Genomic DNA, 22,952 nt, shown 5'->3' on the forward strand with positions numbered 1-22,952 from the left:
GCGTTAAGTATCTCCTAAGTAGTTCTATTTTTTCCTATTTCTTTGTCACAGTGAGTTTCTCTTGTTCAGGGAAGTACATATGTCTTTGAATATTTGAACCCAATGTTTTCCTCTTTGCTCTAAAATCCAAAACGTTTTGTGAAATGTGGGAAAATAGAACTTGGTATATCAGTTGCAGGTGTTTTTGTTTTTTGTTTTTTTGTTTTTTTTTTTTTACTGCTAAAACGCTATTTTGATTTTAGGCTTCAGTCCCAGGCGAAAGGCGTCTAGAATAAGGTTTACATTTCTAGGGCTGCACATGTGTTGCCCGTGGACCGTCCTTCCGTTATCTTTCGCCTGTGGAAGGTGCCGCTGATGAATTGTCCTTCCTGCAGTCAATGGCACTTGAGACAAAACCAATGTGGCATCCCTGAGATGTTCTATTTCACACTTCTTCCATCACTCCCCAATTCTAAGTACAGGGTTGGGGCTTTCTATTTTAAGAAACATATTTATGCAGTGACACTTAATCGGGCAGTTCCACTGGAGTGTTTTGGAAATCTGTGAAGCACGTTTTCTTGGTGTTGTTTATTTTTTTCTGTTATCAACCTCTCCAGGTTTGTGTGTGTGTGTATGTGTGTGTGTGTGTGTGTGTGTGTGTGTTAAAATATACACAACATACAATGTACTACTTTCACCATTTTTAAGTGGATATTTCAGTGGCATTCTCATTGTTGAACTTTTCTCAGAACTCTTTCATCATTTCACACTGAACCTCTATGTCCATTAAACACTAACTCCCCAGTCTACATTCACAGCCCTTGGTAATCATGTTCTGCTGTACGTTTCAACGAATTTGACTACTTTGGCTAGCTCATATAAATGGAATCATGCAGTCGTTGCCATTTTGTGAATGGCTTATTTCCCTCAGCACGATCTCTTTAAAGTTCATCCATGCTGCGGCATGTAGCAGAATTTCCTTCTTTGTTAAGCCTGAATAATACTCCATCGTATGGATGTGCCATATTTTGTTTTTCCCTTCATCTGTTGGTGGACACTTGGATGGTTTCTGCTTTTTCATTATTATTAATGATGCTGCTATAAACAAGGTTGTACAAGGATCTGTTTGAGACTCTCCTTGCAATTCTTTTGGGTATATACTCAGAATTAGAGTTGCCGGAAATAGGGGAATTCTGTGTTTACTTTTTTTAAGGAATCGCCTCAGGCTTTCCATAACGGCTGCACTGTTCTACATTCCCACCAGTAGTGCCCAAGCGTTCCAGTTTCTCTAAATCTTTGTGGGACAGTTTTCGTACTCACAATAAATGGGGACGCTCCAAGTGTCCCAAGAAGGGCGGGGCCTGGATTGGTAGCCATCCTACAGTGTGTGGAATTTACTTCCACAAGGAAGAATTGTCCCCCAGCCTGCATTAACTTTTTGAATGTCTTGTTAGGATTTCATGGAAGTGAAAAATTTGTCGATGGTGATGTAATAATCCTAGAGTTGAATTCTGCTCTATATTTTATTGTTTTCATGCATCTTCTAAAAATGTTTATTTATTTTGAGAGAGCTGGAGAGGGAGAGAGAGAGAGAGGCAGACAGAGAATCCAAGCAGGCTTCATGCTGTCAATGCGGATCCCGAAGCAGACTTGAACTCAAGAACAATGTGATCATGAACTGAGCCAAAAACCAAGAGTCAGATGCGTAACCAACTGAGTCACCCGGGTGCCCCTGTTTTTATACAATGAACCCAGTTGGGTAATAACCATATGCATTGACATAACGTTGTATCCTGTTTTGTGAGAACGTTGCTAATGGCAACAGTCCTCATGGGATTTGAGTTGCTGGTGCAGCCCACCTGTTTCAGCCTGCAGTGGTAATGGTCCTGTTCTCAGAGTTTTACAGGGAAGGCAAGTGCCTGCATACCTACCGATGCCTTCTATTGTACTTGAGCATGAGTATTTACACAGATGTGGGGTGGCCCTGCTTTCGCTGGATTTCATTTCAGAACAGTAAAATAGATGATTCAAGTATTTGCTATAAAGGGAGTCCACTGCTATAGACAAAGGATTGCTTTTCTTATCTCTGTTGAAGAGGGACGCTGGGGGCTGCCATAGACTGAATGTTTGTATTCTCCCCAAATTCATACGCTGAGACCTGACTCCCATGTGGTGACATGAGGATGTGGGGCCTTTGGGAGGTGATGAGGTCACAAGCATGGAGCCCGGATGAATGGGGTCCGTGCCCTTATGAAAGAGAGCTCTCTCCCTCTTTCAGCCATGTGAGGCTATAACAAAAAGACAGGCGTCTACTAAGCAGACACCAAATTGGCTTGCGTTTTCATCTTGGACTTCCAGCCTCCAGAACTGTGAGAAAGAAATTTCTGCTGTTTACAAGCCACCCTGTTCATGGTATTTTGTTACAGCAGTCTGAATGGCCCGAGACAGAAGCATGCCGTGGTCTGTTTGTAAAAAGTTGAGCTGAGGTACGCTGTGTAGGTGCGAGTGTATGTGTTCAGTGTTTAGTTTTTTATCTAACAGTGGCAACTGACTCAGTCTGACCCACTTCCACTCTTTGCAAGTGCACACATTGCCCAAAGCACAGATTTTTGAGAACAATGTCACCTGGAAGAGGCATTGCTCTGGTTCAGGTGCCAGGTAGGTGACGCACATGCACCCATCAGTGGGCCCTCATTTTTACCATTATCAGGCTAACCGAGATTTTAGGTCTTCAAATCACTTTTTTAAAAAGTTTATTTATTTATCTTGAGAGAGAGAGAGAGAGAGAGAGAGCACAGGGGAGGGGCAGAGAGAGAGGGAGAGAGAGAATCCAAGCAGGCTCCATGCTGTCAACGCGGAGCCTGATGCGGGGCTCAAACTCACGAACTGTGAAAGCGCGACCTGAGCTGAAATCAAGAGTCTGATGCTTAACCGACTGAGCTACCCAGACACCCCTCTTCAAATCATTTTTAATCTTATGGCATCTAAAAATAGATTTAGAAATCACATGTCATGAGTACATCTATCTCATCTGGCAATATTGATTAATTCAACAAATATCAATTGGCGTGTATTTTGTGTTGTGCCTTGTTTGAGGTATGAGGGATGTGGTGGAGAACAAAATGAGTCCCTTAAAAAAGGTATTTAGGGGCGCCTGGGTGGCGCAGTCGGTTAAGCGTCCGACTTCAGCCAGGTCACGATCTCGCGGTCCGTGAGTTCGAGCCCCGCGTCAGGCTCTGGGCTGATGGCTCGGAGCCTGGAGCCTGTTTCCAATTCTGTGTCTCCCTCTCTCTCTGCCCCTCCCCCGTTCATGCTCTGTCTCTCTCTGTCCCAAAAATAAATAAAAAACGTTGAAAAAAAAAAAAAAAAAAAAAGGTATTTAAACTCCATTTTTTTTTTTTTTTTGAGAGAGGGAGAGAGAGAATCTTAAGCAGGCTCTAGCCCATTACAGGGCCGCTGCGAGGCCAGATCTCACGACCTTGAGATCATGACCTGAGCCAAAATCAAGAGTCAGATGCTTGGGGCACCTTGGTGGCTCAGTGGGTTGAGCATCCGACTTCAGCTCAGGTCATGATCTCACAGTCTGTGAGTTCAAGCCCCGTGTTGGGTTCTGTGCTGACAGCTCAGAGCCTGGAGCCTGCTTCAGATTCTGTGTCTCTGTCTCCCTCTGTCCCTCCCCTGCTCACGCTCTGTCTCTGTCTCTCTCTCTCTCAAAAATAAACATTAAAAAAATAAATTAAAAAAAAAAAAGAGTCGGATGCTTAACCCACTGAGCCACCCAAGTACCCCTTAAAGTGCATTCATTTTCAATACAGCAAACTCCTAGTTACTTACCGTAAGGAAGTTACTGGGTAAATGGGCAAAGATGGATGAACAAGTGTGCCTTGTTTATCAGATGAAAGTAAAAACCAGAAAAAAGTCTAGCCGTTCAACAACAGAGGACCAATGAAGTAAGTTTTATACATGTACATAATGGAGAACTAGTTAGCCATTCAAATTAAATTTGTATTGGGGCACCTGGGTGGCTCAGTAGGTTAAGCATCCGACTTCAGCTCAGGTCATGATCTCACAGCTCGTGAGTTCAAGCCCCGCATCGGGCTCTGTGCTGACAGCTCGGAGCCTGGAGCCTGCTTCGGATTCTGTGTCTCCTTCTCTCTCTGCCCCTCCCCAACTTGTGCTCTGTCTCTCTATGTGTCTCAAAAAATAAGTAAGTGTAAAAAAATTTTTTTAATTAAATTTGTATTTATTAAAATGGAAGAACAAAACTGACATATATTTAGTAAAAAAGCTGATCATAGACTGTAAGTGTATTATGTAATTCAAAACTTTAATCTATTTATATGCATATATTTTTGTTAGGAAAAAGTTTGGGAAGGATATGTATCGCGGTGAAGGAAGGGGAAATTTTAATTTCATCAAGTTTTTTCCTTTCTGTTTTCAAAAAAAATTTTTTACAACAATTGTGCATTAAGTATGTAATTCCGAAATAAATGTGCTTTCCACAAGCATCTAGAATAGACCAAATGAGTCTATATACTTGCTGTATGAGTTTGCAACAGCTGCCATAAAAATGTAGCACGGACTGGACAGCTCAAGCAATAGACATTTATCTTCTCACAGTCCTAGAGGCTAGAAGTCCAAGGTCAAGGTATCAAGGTAATTACAGGGGCGCCTAAGTGGCTCGGTCGGTTAAGCATACAGCTTCGGCTCAGGTTATGATCTTAAGGTTTGTGGGTTCGAGCCCCACGTCAGGATCTGTGCTGACATGTGGCACCTGCTTCAGATTCTCTCTCTCTCTCTCTCTCTCTCTCTCCCTCTCTCTGCTCCTCCCCAATGCATGTGTGCGTGCTTTCTCTCTCTCTCTCTCCCAAAATAAATAAACTTAAAAAACCTATAATTACAGCATGAAGATAAGATGATGCCAAGAATCATCTTATAGCATGCCAGAAGTTATTTTATGAATTTAGACCCAGATTCCCCAAAGGTCACTGGTGATAGGCAGAAGACCCGAACGCAGGCCTGTGTAGTAATTTCCCTTCCCCGGTGGTTCACGACCTGAAGGGTTTTTTGAACTGAATCATGCTTTCTTCATTTGAGGCCAGCGAATCCACATTTACTGGACGCCCACAGGGCATGGCACATTTTACTAGGTGTGGAGGTGAATTAAAAATAAATAGAGGCTCAACTCATGTCTTGAAGGAGCTTTTCATTTCTGGGGGACACGGAACATTCCCTATGAATGAAAACACACCAATGGTGAGGGAGCATTTCATGTGGGGTTTCGAGGCCAGCAGCCTAACTTACTTTGTGGAGAGTGACATATTTTGTAATTAAGTGACCACAAAATAACAGGATAAGCCAAGACTTGCCCCTGAGCCTCTTGACTGCCTGCCCAGTACTTTTCCCATCAGATCAGCCACCACTGACCCGAACGAGTGCCACCACCTGGAGTACAAGACTGTACCCTCAGTGCTGAGAGGAGTTTTAGGCCAAGAAAACGAAGGCAGGTCTTGGTATCAGGAAGAGCATCCCTAATGTGTCTTGGGGGAGGAGAGAAGCACTGATTCAAAGGAGACGAACATGGAGAGTGGTTTTATGGCTGGGTTATCCTCATGGTCTGAGTTCTCTATGTCCAGTGGGAGGGAGGTTGGCAAGGCCTGGGGAGGAGACATTCTCCCATCGGAGAGGCCAGGACCACGTGGCGTCACCCCAGGACTGCGGCTGGGGAGGCTGTGGGTGAGCTTGGCTGAAGTTGGGGTTGTCAGAACCCCCCCTCACATTCCATAGCTCGTTTTGTTGTGAATCATTTCTTGGTACGGTTAGAAGTGGGTTAAAGTTTTCCCTGGGGAACACTGAAAAGTCCATAGATGTTATTCCTTAAAACCCAGGGCGGTTGAGTGGATTAGTTCTTAAAGACGTGTGACTATGTGTGTAGGTCTGAGTGAGTGTATGTGAGAGAGCACGCGAGTGTGTGTTTGGGGGATGAGTGTGCATGTGAGTATGTGAACACGTGAGACAGTGTGGGTTAGTGTATGTGAACGCGTGTGAGTGCACCGAGTGTGTGTTTGGGGGGAGTGTGCGCATCTGGGCAGTGAGTGTGCTTGTGTGTACGTGACTGTGTGACGATGCGTGTCAGTGTGTGTGAGCGTCTGGGAGCATCCACGAGTGTGCGTGTGAGAGAGCGCGGGTGAGTGGGGATACGTGTGGGAGTGTGGCCACACGAGGATGTGAGGATGTGTGTGACAGAGTGTGTTTGCATGCGAGAGCAAGTGTACGTGTTCCACATTAGCCCCAGAGGTCACTGTATTTGTTTCCTGTTGCAGGTGTAGCAAAATTCCACACGTCTAGTGGCTTGAAACAATGCACATTATCACATTTTTGGAGGTCAGAGGTTCAAAATGGGTCTCGTTGGGTTAAAATCATGGGGTCAACAGGGCTGTATTCCTTCTGGAGGCTCCAGGGGAGATTCTGTTCCTTGCCTTTTCCAGTTTCTCGAGGCTGCCCGTGGAGTCCTCACGTGAAATACTCTGACCTACTCTTCTGCTACCCCCTTACGCTTTTTAAAAAGTTTTTAAGGTTTATTTCTTTTTGAGGGAGAGAGAGAGAGAGAGAGAGAGAGAGAGAGAGAGAAGAGCGTGCAGGCAGGGGAGGGGCAGAGAGAGAGGGAGACACAGAATCGGAAGCAGGCTCCAGGCTCTGAGCTGTCAGCACAGAGCCCAACACGGGGCCGGGCCGGAACTCACAAACCACGAGATCATGACCTGATTTGAGGTCAGCCGCTTAACCGACTGAGCCACCCAGGCCCCTGCTCCCCTTCCACTTTTAAGAATCCCTGTGATTACATTGTATTATTCACCTGATAATCCAGTATCATTTATCTTAAGGTCAGCTGATTAGCAATCTTAATTCTAAATACAACCTCAATTCCTCTTTTCTCTATAACCTAACATATTGACGGGCTCCAGGGATTAGAAGGGGAACATTTTTCTGCCTGTCATAGTCACTAGAAGAGCTTTCATAAAGCAGAAAACGCCTCTTTCCCCTTGCTCCAAGTGTCCGCATACCCTGGAGGGTCAGCAGGTGGCCAGCTGGAGAAGCAGGTGTACATTATGAAAGGGCAGCAGGTGATTCGGATTCAGCCCCACCCCCATGGAGAGCCACTGGGCGAGGCATTATCCTGAAGCAATATTGATCTTTCCATAAATAACAATGATGGAAAGGACTTTTGTGATGACCTGTCCATTTTTATCATGAGGAAATGGAGAGCCAGCTGGCTGGTGGAATGACTTCTCCAAAGTCATTGGATAAGATGCTTCCGTGGTTTTGCTGCATTTGCTGCCTGGGGCACATAATGAGCCGAGGAGGTGAAAGCCTACATAAATGTGCCTGGCATTCAATCCGAGTGCCATGGTATGAAGAAGAGGCAGAAAAATTGGCAGAGGTTCAGAAGAGATCAGCTAAAATGATGAAAAGGGGGAAGATTGCAGCAGCTAAGCAAGGAATGCTCCACTAAGTAGTCAGTCGGCTGGAAGAAAGCAGGCTCCAGGACTTCTGTGAATATTTTCAAGCTCTCACAAAGAGGGAACATAATTACCTTAGCATTTGGGCAAGTCTGAAAAGATGCCCCGTGTGTGGATACAAAGAAAGAAAACTACTTCGTGCCAACATTAAGGGCGTCAATTCATTTTGCCGTACCCTGTGGTCGACCTCAGCTTGTAGAACATTCTTTATTTCACTTTGGAGGATTGCTAGGGTGACCAGCAGTGGCCCTGGTTTTCCTGAGACTAAGATTTTCCTGGGATGCTGGGCTGTCAGTGCAAAAACCAGAACAGTCCCAGGTGCTTCCAACAGGACAAGCGGGCTCCCTACTGACCATACTGATGGTCTTACTGCATGGGAGAGGCATAATCTAGGCTCACCTGTCTGCCTTCCTGACACTGGGGTTCCAGAAGGTTACCAGAAATCCTGTTTGCACGAGGACCCCAAGGCTCCTTGGAGAGACGGGAAGGAGATCCCTGGGACTCATGGTTGAGCCTCAGAATACCTAACTGAGTGAATCAGAGAGGTTAAGCCTGACCACCTTGGCTGCAGTCAGGGGGCAGTTGGGTGTTTCAGGAAGGTAGGGAACATGGCCTGAGTGAGGTTGCCTAGCTGGTCCTGGGGTTCCTGTTCAGGTGCAGCAAGAGATGTGTTTGAGGTAGTACTAGCTGGTGTCCCTCAAATAAACTGTGGACTAGTCAGAAAGACTGAGGCTACCTTTTGGGGGCCTGGAAATGTAGAACCACCGAGGGAGGACAGTGCCAGTGTCGAGGGCCCTGCGGTAGCTGTAATGGGAAGTGTTTGGGTGCCAGCGTTGGTGGTAGGAGGGTGGCTAATCACCTTTCAGTGGCAAAAACTGTAGGCCGTTAGATAATGGGGGAAAAAAGAATGAAAACAAGAACAAAAACATCAGATGCAAAGAAACACGAGGCTCCTCCCGAAAGGGGAGACATTTGGCGGAAACTTAGAAGCATGGCAGCAAGACTTTGTTCAAACCGAGTACAATCTCTATTTTTACCCAAGTTGTCAGAGTCTAAAAGTCCTGTTCTTCCAGGTGCCTTGGTGCCCTGGAGTTGGAGGAATCCCTAGAAGGATTAGGTAAAGGTGGGTTTCAGAGGCAAGGGTCAGGATCGAGACAGGTTGCTGTGAAATGTGAAGACAGAAAGAAGGGAGAATGATTAATTCCAGGCCATCAGGTCATGGGAGTCGGGGCTGAGACGTGGGTCAGGTTATAGAATGAGTTTTTAATTACCAGTCTCACTCGTGCTGAATCAGTCAGTATTCTTAGTTGCATGCAAGATAAAATGACTGGTTGATTTAAGTAGGAAAGGAATGTGCTGCAAGTATGGCAGGTGTCTATCTCATGGAAACTTCTGAAGGGCTGAGGAACCAGGCTTGGAGCCAGAGAGCAAGGGGGAAATGCCTAAAACGACACCACACAGGAGGGAATGTGATGCCACAGCCCGCCCGGATGCGTGGCCTCCATTGCTGACCCAAGACCTCAGGGCCTTCAGTCACCACTCTCCTGGCATTTCCACTGCTGCTGCTGTCCCCACCTCAATCTTCCTTCCCCGGGCGACACACGCATAGAGAATTTGCTGCCGTTCTGGCTTCATGGCAGCACTTATTCCTCATTTGAAGTCCAGGTGGATGTGTCTGATCAAAGATATCTAGGTCCGAGGAGGCTGGGGAGGAAGATATCTGCCATTTCCGGCCTCTGTCAAGGGTGGTTGTCTTTGCATCCCTGGGGACTCGGAGTGTGGGTGAGAGGCTGGACAGACAGAAAGATGGACAGTTGTCCTTTAGTGCACACCGCTGGCAGCCTAATATCAACAAATACTCTTATTCCTGTACTTACCCTTTGCATTTAACATAACAGCCATCGGGTCATCTGGGTGGCTCAGTCGGTTGAGCGTCTGACTTCGGCTCAGGTCATGATCTCGCGCTCTGTGACTTTGAGTCCCGCCTTGGGCTCTGTGCTGACAGTTCAGAGCCTGGAGCCTGCTTCAGATTCTGTGTCTCCCTCTCTCTCTGCCCTTCCCCAACTCGTGCTCTGTCTCTCTCTCTCTCTCTCTCTCTCTCTCTCTGTCAAAAATAAACATTAAAAAAAAATTTTTTTAACATGACAACCATCATTCATACCATTGAATGAAAATATGTTTTTCCTTCCTTGAAGGCTTGGAGTTTCAGGATCTCTGGGTCTTGACCATTTCTCATCTATTTCATAATGATCTTGATATTTTGTAACCTCTGGGAAAATTTGTAAGGGTAACTGATGAGGGACCATAAGGCAAACTGAGGGCCAAGCACAAGCTAGCACAGCCCCCCTCACCCCCAGGTGGGATATGTGTGATATTCCTCAGGCACTTCTGGCTGCCCAAGAACAAAGGAAAGGACAGAAAACAAACAGTTAAACTGATGGTCTCCATCAGTTTACAAATGTCTTCTCAATAGCCTAATCTCAAGGAACTCACTACTATCTTTTAAAAATATTATTTTATTAAATTTTTTTAAAAATTGATTTTAGGGAGAGAGACAGAGACAGAGACAGAGACAGAGTACTACTTGGGGAGGACCACACAGAGAGAGAGACACAGAATCTGAAGAAGGTTCCAGGCTCTGAGCTGTCAGCACAGAGCCCGATGTGGGGCTCTAACTCGTGAATCGCGAGATCATGACCTGAGCCAAAGTCAGATGCTCGATGGACTGAGCCACCCAGGGCCCCAGGAACTCCCTATGATCTTAATGTAATGTTTTGCTAGAGGGAAAAACAACCTTAGCTTGACAATAGCTAGGCCTCCAGTAATCTGTAAATCCTCTTTAGTAAATGGAAATCCCTTTAAGAAACTTTCTCTTGACTTTACCTCCCCCAACTCCACAATATATAAGCAGTCGCTTGGCACAAGCCCCGTGCAGCTCTTTCTGCCCATGGGTCCTGTCCCCGTGCTTTTATAAAATCACCTTTTTTGCACCAAAGACATCTTCAAGAACTCTTTCTTGGCTGTCATCACTGAACCCCCACCAACACCCCAAAGCCGCATCAGTAACCACCACCACCCTATGTGAAATAGTGGGACAAAAGGAGAAGAAAATTAGTTAAAATACCAACATATATCTTTTAGTGGGAAGCAAATAGTGCTGCTCATTTCTGTATGTGGTCAAGTTGGTATATCTGTCTTCCCTCCTCTAGCACCAGATTTCTTCTGAAGTCAGCTAGCACCTCACCTGGTCAGGGTTCTGCACCTGAGGGCATGACACACACCTTCGTTCTCAAGACTTCTGAGATCTTGGTGGTCATGCCTGAAGAGGGTTTCTTTAGCCCTTGATTGATTTGTACCATTAGACACAGCGGTTTCAGGAGATAGCCCAGGGATCCATGGGTTCATCTACCTTCAGGTTGCTTTCAGTTTGTAGCAGAAGCTCTATTTTCCCTTGAGAGTCAGGAGAAATCAATCCCAACCAACATCACTTTTTTTTTTTTTTTTTTGGTTTGTGTGTGTGTGTGTGTGTTTGCAAATTTATTTCTGAGTGAAAATGTATAATGTAAGATCAGTGAAATACACATGCAGCAGCCCATTGTCTTATTTCTTTTTTAAAAAAAATTTTTTTTAACATTTATTTATTTTTGAGACAGAGAGAGACACAGCATGAACGGGGGAGGGGCAGAGAGAGAGGGAGACACAGAATCGGAAGCAGGCTCCAGGCTCTGAGCCATCAGTCCAGAGCCGGACGCGGGGCTCGAACTTGCAGACCGCGAGATCGTGACCTGAGCTGAAGTCGGACGCTCAACCGACTGAGCCACCCAGGTGCCCCTTATTTCTTTTCTGTAATGCGTGTTCCTTGGACAGAAGCAATACGTACGGTGGATGGCAATGCTGACCAAAGAATGGCAGGTAACAGAAGGCAAGTTCAAATCCAGAAAGAATGTTTATATCAGTGAGGACAAATGCTGATGCCCCATGATAGAAGGGGGTCACATAAGGCAATCTGTCCTCAGGGGGCAGGCTGGTCCCTCCAGGAAAGACAGTATTAGGAGATAAAGGATGGCTCATACTTGTTGTCAGTTGGGTCTCAGCACTGGAAGCAGCCAGACTAGCCTTGTCTTTAAGTTCATCAATAGGCTCCCTTCCCACCTCCATGGCCACTTTGCTCATGAACTCATTGAACAGTCACTGACAGGGGTGGCTGGGGAGGAGGTTGACCGATAGCAACAGGGATGGGTATTTTGTCCATTGGTTTATTCAGCACCTTTGCCACTGCAAGAGAGAGTCTTTTGGCGAGTATGCACTTAGGGCACTTTCCTAGAAGGCCATCCACATACCTCCTCGATTAGTAACCTCCTTCTTACTAATTATCCAAGCTTGTTCCTTCCAAGTTCATGACTAGCCATCCAAACATTAGCCAAAGCCCACAGGCCAAGAATCATATAACACTTTACCTTATGCCATCCTACAAGAACATGTATTTCATGAGGTCGAGGATATCATCTGTTTTATTAGCCAATGGTTTCTCCTTAATACATGAATGCCTTTGATTGCCTTTAAATCTTAAATTAATATTGAAATCATTTACCATTATCAATACAATTTTTTAATGCAATCAGTTTTAATGGCAAGGTAAGTTTTCATTCAATGAATGTAATACCACATTTCTAGGGAGTGGGGGTCAGAGAGAGAGAGAGAGAGCCTATCGGACAATGAGACAGCCGCATATCGCTCCTTGACTCTACTGCAGCCTTTCCAAATCTATCTGAAACTCCACTATTCTCTACTTGCCTCTTGCCTTATATAAGTCTTGATTGTCCCCAGAAATCGATGTGGTCTGAAGAAGCAAAAGTTAATCACGTGCAACGGATCAGGGCCCTGAACACTAATTCTTCTGTGGTAGGAACAGAACTTCAATCAACCAATTTTTTTCTGTTTGTTTGCTTATTTGTTTTTGACACTCACTAAGTCCTGGTAAAGAAGCACAGATAAAACATGGTAACAACGTGTTGAGTTTTAAGTGCTTCACGTGTTACCTCACTGAGTTTCTACAATAACCCTATGGAGTCATCGCTAAGGCAGAGAGAAGGTAAAGAACTTGTCCAAAGTTTCACATTGCTGACATAACACCAGGATCTGCACAAGGCAGTCTGACTCTGTGACACCATTCTAGATGTGGTCTCAAGTGATTTTATTCAAATGCCTTCATGGCAAAGAAGGGCATGAATAAAGAACATTAAGAAGCAGGTTGATAGTTTGCTCTTAAAATGATGGTAAGATGTCTACTCCCAGTTGGGAACCACAGCAGCCCCTAGTTATTTAGAACAGGTTGAAAGATGTCGTATGATTTTTTTGGAGGGAGAAGAGTTTCTTGACAACCAAAAATGACTCCTTCCTTTGACTCTCTCAGCCCTCAGTTGACCGAGCCTTCTTCTCTTACTTACCAGGAGAGTGAAGAGTCTCATTACAAATGTTCGCGTAATGGACTCCCCAGTTTAATGGTCACTCCCCATCACCTCCAAAACACACACTAATCAATGCCCATGGCATGTTGTATGCTCGTAGTTAGTTGACCACTCTCTCACCCACCTGCTGATTTATCTGCTGTGCTTACTGAGTCCATTGTGTTAGCACTTAAACATTTTTATGCTGGTTGTACTATTACAGTAAATAATTAATTTAATTAAATATGATGGGAACCATCTTTTTAGAAACAAATCGAACACCTACAATGTGCCAGGCTCTGTTCTTCATGCTCGGAATCAGCTGGTGAACAAAGTAACAAAGATTTCTTTTTCTCATGTAATGTATGCTTTTTTTTTCTTTATTTTTTAATTTTTTTATTTTTTGAGAAAGAGAGAGTGTGAGCAGAGGAGGGGCAGAGAGAGAGGGACAATCTCAAACGGGCTCTGCACTGTCAGCGCAGAGCCCGATGTGGGGCTCGAACTCATGAAACTGTGAGATCATGACCAGAGCTGAAATAGAGTCAGACGCTTAACAGATTGAGCCGCCCAGGCGCCCCCCCCCCCCAACTTATGTTCTACGCAAAAGGATATAACCTACCTTACAGAGTGTGTCTCTGAGTTGCCTGCTTCCACGAGACTCAACAAATGTGAGTTGCTCAAAAGTTTTGCTTAATTTGGTATGGTTGCGACAACTGTAAAAAGATTTGAAAAAACATTCAAGGATCTGGAAGGAGGCCACACTCAGAACACTTCACAAGTATTTTTAAATTCTTGTTCTATTTTAAAGAAGTCAAAATTAGAAATATATGGATGTGACTTACAGAAGAAAAATAATGAAGCCATCCAATCAGCAAACCCATACCCAAGAAAGGCTTTGGGCATTTACCAGAAAATAGGTGAAGATTCCTTACTTTACATATTTTAAGTTAAACTGAAGTGGTTAAGGCAAGTATGCATCTTTTCCATTTTTAATATGGATTTGCACTGTAAGTGGTCTTTTTTTCCTTAAGTTTTTAAAATTTATTTTAGAGAGAGAGACAGAGTGCATGCCCATGTGTGCAAGGGGCAGAGAGAGAGAATCCCAAGCAGGCTCCATGCTGTCAGCATTGAGCCTGATGCGGGGCTCCATCACACAACCAAGAGATCATGACCTGAGCCAAAGTCAAGAGTCAGTTGCTGTCATCTGAGCCACCCGGGTGCCCCTGTACATGGCCTTTTGCGATTGGCAACCAACAGCTAGTCCCACCTGGGTTAAAGAGTTTCTGCTCTGTTTTTCAAGGACCGGTGGAATCAAAAACCACCAGGGGAACTGCAGTCCTGAATCCAAAGTTCTGGGAATGAGCCCTCGGAGTCTGTATTTAAATAAAACTTCTAGGGACTGGCTGAGAAAGGCTGGCCACGAGGGCTCTCCCGCTGATCAGGGCAAAACCCCTAGCTCCCTTTTGGTCTGGACCTTCAACCTTGAAGATCAGGACTCAAGACACCATTTCATGGGAAAGCTCCATCCTGTCTTCAGAGGACAAAACCTTTATAGAGGTCTCATTTTGAACTGTGTCAAAGCAGAGACCTGGCATTAAAATAAATGGAAGTCAACTTGCAATTCTTAGGCACACCAAGGAGATTAATAAAAGCTCCTTGACTCCGGCAGTTTATGATCTTGGGACAAACTCCGCCTGTGTCAGTAGGTTATGTTGCTAGACAGTATACAGTCTCATTAATAGCAGAATCACATGCTACCGATCCTGTAGGGCTGCGAGAGACTCAGGATGACCTATGGTCCCCATCTGCCCAGGATTAGGAGGTGTCCTCAGAAGTGGGAGTTTCAGCGCCAAAATGGAGACAGTCTGGAGCCAACCGGGAGAGTTGGTCACTATAGAGAAGGATGGCTTTGCTGGCAAGCACGGTGGGGAAGGCATTGCAGAGGAGGAAGAGAAGCTGAGTGGTGCTGGAATCTAGAAGAATGTACAGCGACCCAGAGCTGGGCGGGGAGAGAGAGAATGCTAATACACGGGTGGCCTCCGCGGTCCCCAGCGCTGGTAGTTTCAATCCGGGTATTTTAGACAGAGCGTGCGCTTAGCGATTGCTTGGCACGTTGCTGCAAGAAGCGAGACGGAGTAAGTGGTTTTGCAGGCTCAGCTGCTGACAGGGCCTGTGTGCACCTACCTCTGAGTTCAGGATAATTAGCTCGTGTCTGCAGCAGCTTCGAGCGTGTGCAGCCCGCCCCGAAACCCAGATGTTATTAGTCGGTCAGCACCACCTTAAAAACACCACAATTCAGCGGTCCCATCATCCCTTATTTCTTCCCCATTCCTTTGAGGTAGCCGGATGCCTGCAGGTTTCAGGGCAAGCTGGGCGTCTCGCGGGAACAGTAGAGGCTACGGTGTCTGACGCCACCCGTGGGAATGGGCTTCAAACCGGTTCCGGGCCCCGGTGGTCAGCCTGGGGGGCCAGTTTCTGAAGTAGGCCATCGACCTCCTATTAGGGGCTTTGCATTCTTCGTCCCGCCTCCTCTCTGGTTGCTGGCGTGTTTACAGATCTCCTTCCCAGATGTATCATAACCTTGTATCAACCATCCCTGTGACATCACAGGCCAGATGCTATATCAATAGACATCATAGCTTTTAAAAAATGTTTATTTATTTTGAGAGAGAGTGTGCAAGCAGGGGAAGGGGGAGGGAGGGAGGGAGAGAGAGAGAGAGAGAGAGAGAGAGAGAGAGAGAGTGAATCCCCAGCAGGCTCTGTGCTATCAGCACAGAGCTGGATGCGGGGCTCGAACCCACAAACCGTGAGATCATGACCTGAGCTGAAATCAAGAGTCAGGCGCTTAACTGAGCCACCCAGGCGCCCCCGAGGTCACGTATCTTTTAATGAGAGAGCTGCTAATGTGGCAATGCAGCTGAAAGCACTGAAGGACAGCCCCCTCTCCACCCTGAGCTCAGGCCAACTGCCTGAGGGTCCAGGTCAAAGGGCTCTGGTGAGGGCTGAGCTCTCAAAAGCATGTGTGTACATATATGTACATACATATATGTACGTACATATATGTATGTATGAGAGTGTGTATGTTGCATGTGGTACATGTGTAGGGCGAGTGGGTGTATGTGTGTGTGTGTGTGTGTGTGTGTGTGTGTATGTGTGTGAGTGGGTGTACCTGTGTATGGGTGTATCTGTGCGCATGTGTGGGAATGGTGTATGTTGTGTGTGTGAGTGTGTATGTGTGTGTGTAGGTTGTGTGTATATGTGGTGTGTGCGTGTGTATGTCCACGTGTGTGTATGCGCACACAGGGGTATGCACACAGCCTTCTTGAGGGATCCTGGAGAGTTGGTGGTTATGCTCTGGGCCCCAGCTGGTGAACAGGCTTGCCAACCCCTGGATGTGGGTGCCGAGACATCTCCCTGTTCCTCCTTCTGGTGAGAGGGTGAGTGACAGTGCCGGGGACGTGGGAGGGGGAAGTCAACTGATGCAGAACCCAGGCTGGGCTCTCGTCCTGTCATCGTCCCTCGCCCGGTCGGAGTTCACGGCAGAGGGAATCACAGGAGGATTTCACCGCAAACCATAACCAGCCTCAGACACCGGGCCAATCTGCCCATCTACTGGGAGCAGTTTGCCAGGCCATCGTTGCTAAGCAGTAGATATGAATCCTTCATGTGAGCCCTCCAGCTTCCAGATTTATTTGGAGGAACCCACCCCTCAGCCAGCCTGCCACACAGGGTGGATGGAGTGAGGAGTCAGCAAAGCTGATTGACTTCAGACGTTTTGTAAAGCCCAGAAGTCGAGGCTATTCCCACAGGATGGCTGTTAAGAGGTCTTGAAAAATCTACGTGGTAGATGGAATACACTGGCCACTTCCTACATGACCGTGGAGGAAGAGGTGAACTCTTACTAAACAGATCAACGGTTTAAAAACCCAGAGAGACAGACTGGGAAGCAGAGAAGCCAAGAACATGAGTGTCCATTTGCTGTCATGAGCCCCGAAATCCGAATGCCAAGGATTCCTTGGGATTAGACTCTTTGGCTTTCTTTCTGACGGGCTTAGGCAAGTGCCGTCAGTTCCCTGGCACATGAGTGTGTTTTCCCCCCAGCAACGGCGCCCACGTAAGTTATTGCACAACTCAGTCATCCGACATGGCCTTAAGAAAAGGGAGTGCTGTGTGAATAGGGGTTAGGAGCTGTTTAAAGGTGACATCATACTCCTCTTTCATATTAAGTCTTTTAAATTGCCACATCAAATACCTGAATGACCCATGACCCTTGTCTGCATGATCACACAGAGACATTTGCAGCCACTTTCGTTGGAAAAGAAAGTGCGTGCCACCTCCTGACCAGACTTCAGACAAGCTGGCCTCTGGCCACTGGTTTTCTTTTGCTCTAAAAACGATGGGTTCTCTTGATCTGCAGTGAGACGCCTTTGTACCGATAACCATCTGACTGCTCTTCCTTTCTTCTCTCTGCCTTTCATTCTTTTCTTTCACTTGTGTTGACAGAGAACCTATGAGTGATGAAAAAGAAATCATGTTTCTGGCAGTCACTGAAGTTCACTCCATATTTTCCCCACACTCATTTCAGCTGTAGGAACTTCACATTTTGGGATTCCATGTAAACGTTACTTACAGGGACGCCTGGGTGGCTCAGTCGGTTAAGCATCCAACTCTTGATTTCAGCTCAGGTCGAGATCTCATGGTTCACAAGATCGAGCCCTGCATGGGGCTCTGCGCCGACAGCGAGGAGCCTGCTTGGGATTCTCTCTCTCTCCTGTCTCTCTGCTCTTCCCCCGTGCTTGTGTGCTCTCTCTCTCTCTCTCTCCGTCTCAAAATAAGTGAATAGATTTAAGAAAAAACCCTTTACTTACAATATACATCAGAGCTACCCAAAAGAACTTTCTGCAATGATGGAAATCGTCTATATCCACGCTGTCCAGTACAGTAGCCACTACAGGTGGCCCTTGAGCACCTCAAATGTGATTCACGTGACAAAGGAACCACATTTAAAACTTTACTTAATTTTAATTGATTTAAATTTAAATAGCTGCATGTGGCTGCAGGCTATCCTAGGGAACAGTGCTATTACAGAGCATATTTGTGTCTCCAAGGCTTTCCTCCTCCCCTGCTCCCTCCAAATCCAAGTTCGCTTTTTTTTTTTTTTTTTTAAACTATAAATGACCCTGGCATGCTTCAGCATCCCTCTCTAGGCTCCTTAACATGAGAGGAAGTAAGCAAACACTCAGCTTGTTGCCCTACAATTTCTGCAGCTCTCAGACTCCTTCATGTGGAGGCTGGGAGGGGGGTTGGGAGAGGCTTACTGAAATGTCAGTAACATGGTGAGAAAACGTCCATTCTCCACCAGGCATTTCCTTTGATGACACGACAGGTTTTCTCTGTGTCCATGTGAGGAGAGCAACGGCTCACCCCGAAATGGAATGCCCGACGTCTCAGGTGGGTGATGTTTCTATTTCAGTTTAATGTGTGTTTAAACTCATATAAGCTACTTGAGTTATGTATGCTTGAAGGTACGACATTATAAATGTTTTAGGAGAAAGCCTGTGGAAATTGCATTGCGATTACATAACCAGAGAAGAATTTGACAAGTCCTGGGTTTGCACGAAGGAAAGCAGCTCAGGAGGGAGCTGAGCCTCCAACCAAAGCCCCACTTCCCCAGGACAGAATCATCGGAGTGTGACCCGGGTGATACTGGCAAAGAGCCCTGGCGAGGAAGATGGTTGGGAAAGGTGGATTTACTCAAACAGGCTCCTGGGAAAAGAAAGGAGCAAGGAGTTTCCAGGATGGAAAAAATAAATTTCATACTTTTTAGCGAAGATCGAAGGCAGTTATTGAGCCCTGAAAGGAGAAAGTGGGTGGAAAGAGAATATAGCACAGATAATGTGTACCTGGAAAAGGTCTGGGGCCTGAAGACAGCTCATGGGTGTCAGAAGAACAGGACAGATGGGGTCTGCCCATGATTGGGTGTCACACAGACACCACGTTAAGGGGATGATGACCAGGTCTGGGGAAGAGTCCTTGTTTAAAACGGGAGAAAGTGTCTCCTTCACTTATTCAGCCATCCGGCTGTTTAGGTCTGCTCAGGCTGCTGTAACAAGATACTATAGACTAGGTGGCTTACACACCAGCGATTTATTTTTCTCACAGTTCTGGAGGCTGGGAGCTGGCTGATTTGGTTACTAGTGACAGATCTCTTCTGGCTTGTACCTTCTTGCTGTGTCCTCACATGGTAAGGTGGGGTAAGGGAAGGAGGGGAAGGGAGAGAGAGAGAGAGATGGAGTGGGGGAGGGGGAGGGGAAAAGGAGGGGAAGGAGGGAGGGAGGGAGGAAGAGAGCTGCCTGTCATCTCTTCCTATAAGGGCCCTAATCCCATCAGACCATAGTCCCACCCTCATGAGCACATCTAACCCTCATTGCCTCCCAAAGGCCCCATCTCCTAATACCATCACACTGGGAATTAGCACTTCAGTGTGTGAATTTGGAGGGGAAGACAAATTATAAGTATATAGCATCAGCCATTCAACAAATGTTTATTGAGCACTAGTTACTAAGTGCTACAGTTGTATGGAGTAAAACACCATCTCAGTCTCAAGGAACTCAACGCAAACAATCACAGCCCAAAGACCTAAGTGCACTAATAGAGAAAGTGCTGGAAGGTGCACAGAGGTTGAGGGACCGGCTCTGCTTGGGGGTGTACGGATTAGGGTTATGTGACATTTGAGCGACTCTTCTCTTCTCTTCTCTTCTCTTCTCTTCTCTTCTCTTCTCTTCTCTTCTCTTCTCTTCTCTTCTCTTCTTCTCTTCCCTTCCCTTCCCTTCTCCTTCCTTCCTCTCTTCCTTCCTTCCTTCCTTCCTTCCTTCCTTCCTTCCTTCCTTCCTTCCATACCTCATTCATTCAATCAAAAAGTTTATCAAGTGTCTACCAAGTACAAAGTCCTATTCTACTCCCCGAGGTCATGGCGCTCAATGAGTCAGACAAAAATACTTGAATTTTGGTGATTATATTCTAGAGGAATAAGATAATAAATAATAAGCAACTAGGTAAACTATTACACAGTCTATCATATTATTATTTCTTTGCCTCAGGTTTATTTTTTAAAATCTTTATTATTGAAGTATACTTAACACATGATGTTCAGGCGTACAACATAGTAATTCAATGATTGTATATATTACAAGCATCCCTCGAAGAACTAGGGAAGTACAGAGAGGGTGATTCCCAGACAGAGGTGACAGTATGTGCCAAGTCAGGAAGGTGGTCGAGGCACAGTGTGTTCTGACATTTGGGATGATCTGTTGTGTCATGGGATTATGAACGATGGCATGGGCTAGGATAGGTCAGCAGGAGATGACATTAGAGAGACAGGTTGGACTTGGAGGAAGATCCAGATATGCCATGCTAAGGACTTTGAACCTGCTCTCAAAGGAAATGGGGAGTCTGAGAACTAGAACAGAGTTTTAAACAGGAGAATGTGCAGACCTACGTGTAGGAAGCTAGTGGGCATTGCATTAATGTGCTGGGGCTGCCATCACAAAGTACTACGGACTGGATGGCTGAAACAACAGAAATTTATTTTCTTACAGTCCTGGAGACTGGAAGTCCAAGATCAAGGTGCTGGAAGGTTCAGTCTCTTCTAAAGCCTCTCTTCTTAATTTGTAGATGGCCGTCTTTTCCCTGTGTCTTCACATGGTCTTCCCTCTATGGTGTGTGCCTGTCTGTGTCCAAATTTCCTCTTTTTGTGAGGACACAAGTCCTATCAGATTAGGGCTTACGCTGATGACCTCGTTTTAGCTTGCAACCTCTTGAAAAGGCCCCATCTCTAAATATAGTTACATTCTGAGGTACTGGAGGTTAGGGCTTTAACACACGAGTATGGACGGGGGCTGGGGAGGTGGGGGCACAATTCAGCCCATCACAGGCATCCATACTGAAGGTAGGCTGGATAACAAAGGCTGGTAGGTGATGAACTACTTTAAAGCTCTTTTGTACAAATTCACTTGTTAAGTAATGGTGAAGACCTGATTGGGGGCTGTGGTGGGGACAGAGAAGAGCTGGTAGTTTGGGGAGGCATTGGGAGGCTAATGGCTGAAACTAAGTCAAGGAATTTACTAGAAGGGAGAAGTTTGTACCCCTTAACTCAGAATTCCTACCTAATGTCAACAGATGTTTGACACACAAACGGGTGCAAATGAAAGCCCATGAGTTCAGGATATAACAGATACCCTGACTGCAAGGTGATGAGATCCAGCCTCAGTGTCACACCCAGGATCGCTGCTGAGGTAGAAGTGTGACACTTTTTATAATAATTTCTTATCTGAGAGCTCTTCATCCTGCTAATAAATTCTTTTTTTTTAACATGAAATTTATTGTCAAATTGGTTTCTATACAACACCCAGTGCTCATCCCAACAGGTGCCCTCCTCAATACCCATCACCCACCCTCCCCTCCCTCCCACCCCCCATCAACCCTCAGTTTATTCTCAGTTTTTAAGAGTCTCTTATGGTTTGGCTCCCTCCCTCTCTGACTTTTAAAAAATTTTTCCTCCTTCCCCTCCCCCATGGTCTTCTGTTAAGTTTCTCAGGATCCACATAAGTGTGAAAACATATGGTATCTGTCTTTCTCTGTATGACTTATTTCACTCAGCATAATACTCTCCAGTTCCATCTACGTTGCTACAAAAGGCCATATTTCATTCTTTCTCATTGCCAAGTAGTATTCCATGGTGTATATAAACCACAATTTTTTTTATCCATTCATCAGTTGATGGAAATTTAGGCTCTTTCCATAATTTAGCTATGGTTGAAAGCCTGCTAATAAATTCTGCTTCTCTATGTGCACAAGAGCTTGAGCATACACCTTCATCAGGTCTAAACAAAGGGACTAGTATATGTCCTAATGTCCTGAAGAAGTGGTTGGTGACAGATCTGATTAGGGGAGCAGAGTTATCTAGAAAAATCATTGGAGGGACTCAGGTACAGTGAAAGTGATCCTTTGCTCCCTATTAAACCTCATCGTGCCTATGTTGTATGTTCTCAGCATTACCGAGACTATTGCTTTATCACATTACTTATGTCATATACTTGTTTTTGACTCAATGCCAGAAACACCTGGACCAGAGAGGTCCCTGACTTCATTGAAAAACAGCTTCCAAGTTTCAGCAACTTTTAAAAATGGAATTTCTAAAGTCTTCCCTTTGACTAGAACAAGCAATCCTAAAATTTGTATGGAACCACAGAAGATCCCGAATAGCCAGAGTAATATTGACAAAGAAAACCAAAGCAGGAGGCATCACAATCCCAGACTTTAGCCTCTACCACAAAGCTGTAATCATCAAGACAGTATGGTATTGGCACAAAAACAGACACATAGATCAATGGAATAGAACAGAGAACCCAGAATTGGACTCACAAATGTATGGCCAACTAACCTTTGACAAAGCAGGAAAGAGTATCCAATGGAAAAAAGACAGTCTCTTTAACAAATGGTGCTGGGAGAACTGGACAGCAACATGCAGAAGAATGAAACTGGACCACTTTTAAACGTTAAAAAAAAAAAGAAAAGGGGGTGCCTGGGTGGCTCAGTCAGTTAAGCGGCCGACTTTGGTTCAGGTCATGATCTTGTGGTCTGTGAGTTCGAGCCCCACATCAGGCTCTGTGCTGACAGCTCAGAGCCTGGAGCCTGTTTCAGATTCTGTGTCTCCCTCTCTGACCCTCCCCTGTTCATGCTCTGTCTCCCCCTGTCTCAAAAATCAATAAAAAACGTTAAAAAAAAAAAAAAAGAAACTAGACCACTTTCTTACACCATACACAAAATAAACTCAAAATGAATGAAAGACCTAAATGCGAGACCAGAAACCATCAAAACCCTAGAGGAGAAACCAGGCAAGAACCTCTTTGACCTCAGCCTCAGCAATTTCTTGCTTGACACATCTCCAAAGGCAAGGGAATTAAAAGCAAAAATGAACTACTGGGACCTCACCAAGAGAAAAAGC

At 45.5% G+C, this 22,952-nt stretch overlaps 1 long non-coding RNA gene across 1 annotated transcript in view; it reads left to right on the forward strand.

Moving 5' to 3' along the window:
- LOC131512773 (uncharacterized) overlaps positions 1–22,952 on the forward strand; it is an 86,890-nt gene that overhangs the window by 39,419 nt on the left and 24,519 nt on the right. Inside the window, exons 3-4 of the long non-coding RNA XR_009262303.1 lie at positions 18,333–18,397; positions 19,109–19,190. This is a non-coding gene — a long non-coding RNA (uncharacterized LOC131512773). The remainder of the gene's footprint in view (positions 1–18,332; positions 18,398–19,108; positions 19,191–22,952) is intronic.

The sequence above is a fragment of the Neofelis nebulosa genome, chromosome 5 (genome assembly GCF_028018385.1).
Source record: "Neofelis nebulosa isolate mNeoNeb1 chromosome 5, mNeoNeb1.pri, whole genome shotgun sequence".
NCBI lineage: Eukaryota > Metazoa > Chordata > Mammalia > Carnivora > Felidae > Neofelis > Neofelis nebulosa.